The sequence below is a fragment of the Prenolepis imparis genome, unplaced genomic scaffold (assembly GCF_030444845.1).
Source record: "Prenolepis imparis isolate NDT839.2.m4 unplaced genomic scaffold, iyPreImpa1.0 SCAF_14, whole genome shotgun sequence".
Taxonomy (NCBI): Eukaryota; Metazoa; Arthropoda; class Insecta; order Hymenoptera; family Formicidae; genus Prenolepis; species Prenolepis imparis.
Window position 1 is genome coordinate 8764580 of NW_028141172.1, and position 8056 is coordinate 8772635.

The window sequence follows — 8056 nt, forward strand, 5'->3', positions numbered from 1 at the left end:
CTGGAATCCAAATAATCTTGTTTTGAAAATTCTTGAGCTTAATTTCGTAGAGTTTTTGCTTGATCAAGTAGATAATGTAGCTGTAAGCGTGATTTGCAGAAAAAGAGGATAAGGCCTCCGTCACCCCTTTGGAGTCTGTGCAGATGGTGGATTTGGTGATGGAGTTTTTGAGGATGTATTCAAGAATGTGGAATATTGCCAAGGCCCCTCTGCCGTGAAGATTGAAGCTAGAGAGCTGGTCCTAAATAGGAGTTGGAGGCTGAGAGTAGGGGAGTAAATAGAGAAACCGACATAGTTTCCTAGTTCCGTCTTGGAGCCATCCGTGTAGAATAGGCAGTGATCTGTGAGGATTTCTCGTAGATGGAGAAAAAGATCATTTGAGGGATGGGAGCATTTTTTATTTCCTCTATCTCTAAAGACGTGGTGAAACCGATGGTTCATGAATCAATGCTTCGTAATTGATAGTATAAGGAGCTGGGAGGTCAAAGTGGGCGATTCTACTGTAGTATTTTCTGAGATTACAAAAGACCTTGAATAATAGAAATTTGTCAGAGGGATCTTTAAAGCGATTCGCTCTTAGCTGCCACAAAAGGTCGTATAGCTTGTCCGCAGTGGGATGGGAATCTATGGAGAAAATCTTCAAAACGTATCTGGATGTTAATAGTCTGAACCTGAATTTGAGGGGGCCTTCCGCCGCTTCTGCCAAAACGATGTTAGTGGGAGTGATGCGCCTTAGGCCAAGACAAGTTCTGATGGATTTAAGTTGGATTCTTTCTAGGAGGCTTAGGATGGATTTATTGTTAAAGGGGAGGAAGAGGGATCCACATTCCATAGTGGATCTAATGAGAGCTTTGTAAATGTTCAAAAGGGAGCTTTTGGGTGGCTGCCCCACCATGTACCTCTGAGCATGCTTAGAATATTAATCAGTCTCGAGCAGAGTTTGGAAAGGTAAGTGGCATGCTCTTTGCCTGAAAGTCGAAAGTCGAAAGTCGAGATGGGCACCTAAGAATCTGCAGGAGGAAGTGGATTCTACAGTGGAGTCGCTGATGTTGATGGAGAAGGCGCGAGGGTCGATGTGTTTCTTGGTGAAGATGACCAATGAAGATTTGGCGGGCGAGACCGATAACCCTCTGTCGTAGAGAAATTTGAAAGCTTTGTTCGCTGCGGATTCGACGTTCGTCACAGCTATCTCGATTTGGCGGTGGCTAGAGAAAATTGCAATATCGTCGGCGTATTGGACTATCTCACAGATCTTGCCTATAATCTTCCGGAGTTTGGAAACGTATATGCTGAAGAGAACTGGGCTCAGTATCGAGCCCTGAGGGACTCCTTTGCGAGATGTATGTAAGTCTGAGAGAACACCGTTGATCACAAATTGGATTTTGCGTGAGTGTATAAGATTATATACAAACTGGCAAAAGACTGGTGGACGGCCGAGATCAAGTAAGTCTGAGACTAGGATAGATGGGACGACACCATTGAAGGCGTTTGCCAGATCGAGAAAGAGGTAAGCGGTGCTGGCTTTTCGGACAAAGCTAATATGGATTTCAGTAGTCAGAATGGAAAGATTATCTGAACAAGATCGAAATTTGCGAAATCCATATTGTGAGGAAGGAAGCTTGTGGTGATGTTCCAACCACCAATTTAATTTGTAAGAGGCCAGTTTTTCCAAAACTTTGAGGCTACATGAAGTCAAGGCAATGGGTCGAAATTTACTTGGTAACGATTTGGGAATACAGAAGACAAGGGACTGCCTCCAAGACTCCGGGAAGTCATTCTTGAAAAATATTTTGTTGAGAATGTGAAGAAGTAAGGGTAAGTATTTGTCCGGGAGGTTAGTGATCATTTTGTAACTAATTTGATCTGCTCCTGGGGATGATTTTTTGTTTTTGATAGAGTGTAAGACCTTATGAAGATCTTCGAGCGAGAATAAGGAGTTAAAAATATCGGAGGAGGCGGCAGGTAGAGAGTTAAAGTAAGAGGGCTGTAGTTTGTGCAGATAAGGAGGACATAGATTGTCGATAAGATTTTGAATGTATCTAGGGATGCCAAAGTTAGAATGTGGGTCGGTCCGGGGAACGGCAAGAAAACGATTTTTAAAGCTTTTGATAATTTCCCAAAGATAAGCAATGTTCATATCAGGAGAGATGTTTTTGCAAAAGGATCTCCAGTTTTTGCATTTGGCCTGTCGAAGGGTTCTTTTGGTTTTAGCCTCTTGCTTTTTTAAAGTGAGAAAGTTGGCATGAGAAGGTGACCGGCGAAAATCTCTGAGAGCTTTTTTCCTTAGGTCTACCGCTTCAGCGTACTCCTCGTTCCACCATGGAGCCGGGGGGGGGGGGGTCCGCTACGAGGCTTGTCAGGCGGTTTTTTCTTAGATTTCGGAGCAGGAAGTAGGGCAGTTATGGCGTTCTTGATGGTCTCGACAAAAAGTTCGTGTTTCTCAGAGGGGGAAATCGATTCCGAATAAACCTGGGTGGAAAGAGTTGGGAGCTGGAGTGGAATTACGTGCACAATCGAATTCGATCAGTCGACTTCTAATGCGTTTCTGCTCTACAATTTCTTAGTTCATGCTTATTTATTATTGGATTTTTCTCGAGAAAAATCCAATAATAAATAAGCATGAACTAAGAAATTGTAGAGCAGAAACGCATTAGAAGTCGACTGATCGAATTCAATTATGCACGTAATTCCACTCCTAGTTCGTGAGCAGGTATCGAAACACCTTCCAACTAATGCGAGAAGTGTTCAACTTGTGTGTGTAGAGGGAGCGAAGTTTGATAGGGTGGTTTAGAGAAGTGATGGTTGGGAAGTGTGATTGCTTTTCATTGAGTCTTCTAAGACGCTCCAAGAGCAGTACGCAGAAAGGTTCGCGGAGACAAAGGTGATGTCGATTGAGGAAAACGAAAGATAAGAGCGCGAGATAAAAGTGGGGAGATCATTGTTGATTGGGATAAGAGAAATTTCTTGAGAAGCCTCCCAAAGCGAGGAGCCCGCGTTGTCGGTTTGTGTACCACCCCACGCCGGGTGATGTGCGTTGAAGTCGTCAGTGATTATAATTTAAGAAGTCGGGAGGGAGTCGAAAAATTGATTCCATAGAGTAGGATCGAGACGATCTGGATGTCTGTAAATGGAATAAATGAAGAGAGGTGAGTTGAATAAGGAAGAGAAAATTTTTGCTTCCACTGCCTCGAAGGAACCCCTCTCAGTGAAAACAGTCTATTTTTTCAATAGATTTTTGCGATAGATTCTCTGATGGCTAATAAAATTCCGCCAGACCTGTTAAAAGGACTGTCAGAGCGAATTATGTTGAATCCGTTTATGTGAAGATGAGAATTTGTGGAGAGCCAAGTCTCTGAGATAGCTAGAATATCATATTCGTTGGTGATGAGCGGTAAGATTTCTTTTTTGTTAAGAATCCCATGGGAATTCCATTGAAAAAGGTTGATTCCGTTCTTGTGTGGGGAAGAGTTATTCATGCTTAGAGAGAGAGAGAGAGGGGGGTGAAGAAGCAGAAGGTGAGTTTTGATTTCCGTGCGTGTTATGGGATTGTTGTTATGAGATTGGTTCCTGGACGAGCTGTGAGAGTGAGTGCTCGAAGGTGCAGACGCAGAGACCTTGGCGAAAGATCGCGGGGAGAAGCGAGAGGCGAAGGAATGGGAGGAAATGTGATCATTATTATTATGATCATTATTGTCGTGATGATAGAAAACTGGGCTAGATGAGTTAGCATGATTACGGGGAGGCAGAGGAGAGAAGTCTTCTGATGAGGATGTAAAGGAAGGGGGAGGCCTTTTACCTCTAATGACTTCATTGGCGTCCCGGAGCGGAATGTTCCTGTGAGCTGCGTACTCTCACTTCCTTGTTGATTAAGTATTCCGGCAGAAGTTGTGGTCTGCTCTGTGGTTTCCTTTGCAGTTGATACAGCGCGGAGGTTCTTGAGAGCGTGGATAGTCATTGAGGTTATGGGATGTCTCACCGCATTAAATGCAGCGGGCTTTGCTTCTACACGTAGCTTTGATGTGGCCGAATCTAAAACAGGAGTAGCATAGCTGTACCCTAGAGATGTATGGCGTGACCTGGTAGTTTACAGAAAAAATCCTGACGGATTTGGGGATGTTCTGTCCTTCAAATGTAATCGCTACAGTACGTGATGGAGAGAATTCCATTTGTGTTGAAGCGGAAGGTGAAGAAGGGCTGGGGCTTGGTTGCTTCTCCGTAGTTGTGTTTGGAGGAGTGTGAGGTTTGTTTCTACGATTGAATCTATTGACTGCTATTACTTTGATTGGGCTAGATGCAGAAATGTTATCCATAATCATCTGATCTGAGAGATCTAGAGGAATGTCTCTGATTATTCCTTTCCTTGAAATGCGAAAGGGTGGAACAAACGCAATGAGGTCTTCTAGAATGCGATTCGCGGCCTCTCGTGTCTTGAGATAAACGGAGACTTTAGAAAAGCCTGCGGCTTTGATCTCCAAGATATCATCCTTGATGTATTTGTGTAGGGTTCTTTTTACTGAAATGGGATGCAGCGCTGAGTTGGGTTGAGTGATGCGCTGAATGTGGATGTCGTATGGGCCATGGTTATTCTCAGTATATCTGTTTTTGAGAACGGCTTCTGAGATGGAAATCACCGATCCAGAGATGGATGATGATTGAGAGGATGGAGTTGGACAAGAGTCCGTGCTGCGAATCTTTCCTTTGGGGGAAGCGCCTTGGTCTTGCGAGTTTGAAGGACGCTTTAAAACGTTAATATCTTTAAGTTGCGTGGAAGGTTGGATGTTTGTAGCGCCTGCTTCTAGACGTAGTGAATCGTAGGCAGAAGTAATGAGAGGCGCAGATAATTTTGAAGAAGCAGAAGGGTTGGGTTCTTCTTTGTCTACTTCTATGTTAATATCATTTTTTTTGACATCGTAGTATTAGTATGGTATACTCAAGGTTGATTGATGACAATCCAGATAATCCAGATAATCCGAATATGTTTCTGAGCTTTAACTCCGTGGGTCGAAGGTGATGTGATGTGGAAACACGTGGATAAAGGAAAAAAGAAAGGAAGTGCGTAGTGAATCGCGCGGGAAGAGGCTGTTGCCCGGTGGGGTCCAAAATCCGCCGAAAAATAGGGATTTCGTGTTCGGCCGCCTAAGACTTCTTTTTCCCGATGGAAGCACTCGGAGAGATTTGCTTTCCGTATATAAACAAGGTCCGGTAGCCCAGAAATGGGCTGTTTTTTCTTCAGATCCTGTAGCACTCTGATGCACGCCTTGTTCGAAGCACGTTCAAGATGGCGACCCGGAGTAGCAGCGAATTGACACAAAATTTAGTCGGTGGAAACGGTTGAAAGTAGATAGTGCCAACCTTTACTTTTTATTTTTAACTGATAATTCAATAAAATTATTTTATTATCTATTTTTCTTTTATTTAACTCAACTCAATTATCTCTATATTCAATTAATATGTAGATTTTTCAGGGATTAAGTTTGTTTACATTCAACAAGCAAAAGTTAAGTGTTGGCGTTAAGGGGATCCTAAAGGTGGTTCTGCCGTACCGACAGAAAGTGAGGTTAAAATTGACCATAAATCTATTTATTGGCTATACAGATTGTTTTTTACCTGAAATTATAACGTTTCGCGGTTTGTTAATATTAATACTTTAATTGTGTGAAAGGATTGATCAATCTGTATAGTCAATCAAAATATAAAAAGTTGCAACTAGTTGTATACTCTTTATATTTTGATTGACTATACAGATTGATCAATCCTTTCGCACAATTAAAGTATTAATATTAACAAACCGCGAAGCGTTTCAATTTCAGGTAAAAAAACTATCTGTATAGTCAATAGATTTATGGTCGATTCTAATCTCACTTTCTGTCGGCAGAACCACTTTTAGGATCCCCTTAAGTTGGCTCTCCTGAAATATCAATCTTCCTCGCTTCTACAGCTCTGGGAACTTAGCCGGTCAACTTCGACTTTTAAAATTTTTTTTAGCCAATCGTTTGTTGGTCGTTTGTTGGTCATTGTTGGCCTAATTTCAACGTTTGTTGGTTTATATTTTTTATTAAAATAAAGAAAAAAAATTAGCGTGAAGTTAGCTGGAAAAATCTCATTTTTGTTTGTAAAGCGGTTAAATCGATGCGCAATCGTTCGCTGACGATTGTTGGTCTAATTATAGCGTTTGTTGGTTTATTATTTGCTTTAAAAACGAAAAAATAATCTCTCACATTAAGGCCGCATCTATAATAGGCACATACATCTATATCACAGATTAATAGACAGATAGCCAAAGACCTGGATGAAGGCGAGACCGGCATTTCTCACTGATTTCAGCGCCATATCGTAGTAGTGGCCAATGCAGTAACTACTAACTACATTCCCAAGAAATAAAGGTGCCTTTTCATGCTGACGCTCGACGCTCATTTTTAGCGTCAAAAGACGTCACGTGACCAAAATTGACGAATTGGTATCTTTATTTTTGGTCACGTGACGTCTTTTGACGCTAAAAATGAGCATCGAGCGTCAGCATGAAAAGGCACCTTAAGTCATTTTCGAAGTCAAAAGTCGCGTCGTTAATACGACGGTAATAGTAGTAATTGTGGGATCCCAGGTTCAAAACTTGGGATGGCATAATTTTTTTTTGTTTTTTATTATTTTATATGTATATGTTATATGTATTATTTATTACGTAGACATAAATATTCGGTATATATTTATTGTTTTTTAGATACGCATATATCTTCTTATATATTTAAAATGTATAAAATAATCATAATATAAATAAAATATTTTTACAGAGAAATATTTTTAGAAATTTTTACTTTTTAAAAATTTATACATTTTTTAAATTTTCTTAAATAATCTAATAATGTTAGAATACACACTTTTCATAACTTACGGAAAACAATTCGGATTAAAAATTTAAAAAGTGTATGAATTTTTAAAAAATTAAAATATTTTTAAAAATATATTTCTCTGTAAAAATATTTTATTTATATTATGATTATTTTATACATTTTAAATATATAAGAAGATATAGAAGATGCGTATCTAAAAAACAATAAATATATGCCGAATATTTATGTCTACGTAATAAATAATACATATAACATATACATAAAAAAAAATAATAAAAAACAAAAAAAAGTTATGCCATCCCAAGTTTTGAACCTGGGATCGATCTCCACAGTTACTACTCTTGTGCTCTCCCGCTGCGCCAGCGGTACTAATCAAAACTGTGTCTTTCTTTAGGCCTTATAACGAACATGAAAATTTCTCTAAATATCCAGTATAAAAAAAAAAATATTACTTACAAGACGCATTGGACGAAAAGCTCGAACACGGATCAACTTAAATTCAATACAGATTCACATCAAAATCGGTAAAGAGTCAATCGCGATCTCTCCTTGAAAGTATTGTTAAAAAGTTACAGAATAGGGGTGCAGGGGCAAAGTCTTTTGGTAAAGTTAACGAAGTTTAGCACGGACTCGAACCAGGGGCAAAGTCTTTTGGTAAAGTTAACGGAGTTTAGCACGGACTCGAACCAGGGGCAAAGTGTGTCGATAAGGGGCAAAATGTGTTGCACGGAAATGCCGGTCTTGCCTTTTTCAGACCTTTGGCTATCTGTCTATTAATCTGTGTCTATATATAAACTAGACTGCTAACTCGATGTAAACTAAGCCTATGTACACGCACCGGCAGGAATGATGTCCGGCGTTAGATGTGTGAATACGTGTATGACAGCCGAAAGTTATACGCACACATACGTAACGCGACATACGTGTCGCTTGAAGCGCGGCGGAGATCAAAGGAAAAAATAGTAGGGGGTACTCCAATTTTGCATCTCTTTCATACATCGCACGATCGAGAGAAAGCAATGCAAGACGCGATAACCGCTAGTGGTGTCCAATAGCTGTCTCACTCACTCGACGATCGAACAGAGGGAGTGCGAGACAGCTATACGGACACCGCGGATCGCGCTGTCTTTCGGCTGTCATACACGTATACACACATCTTAACGCCGGACACCATTCCTGCCGAGTACTCTGCGTTGATACCACTGCTT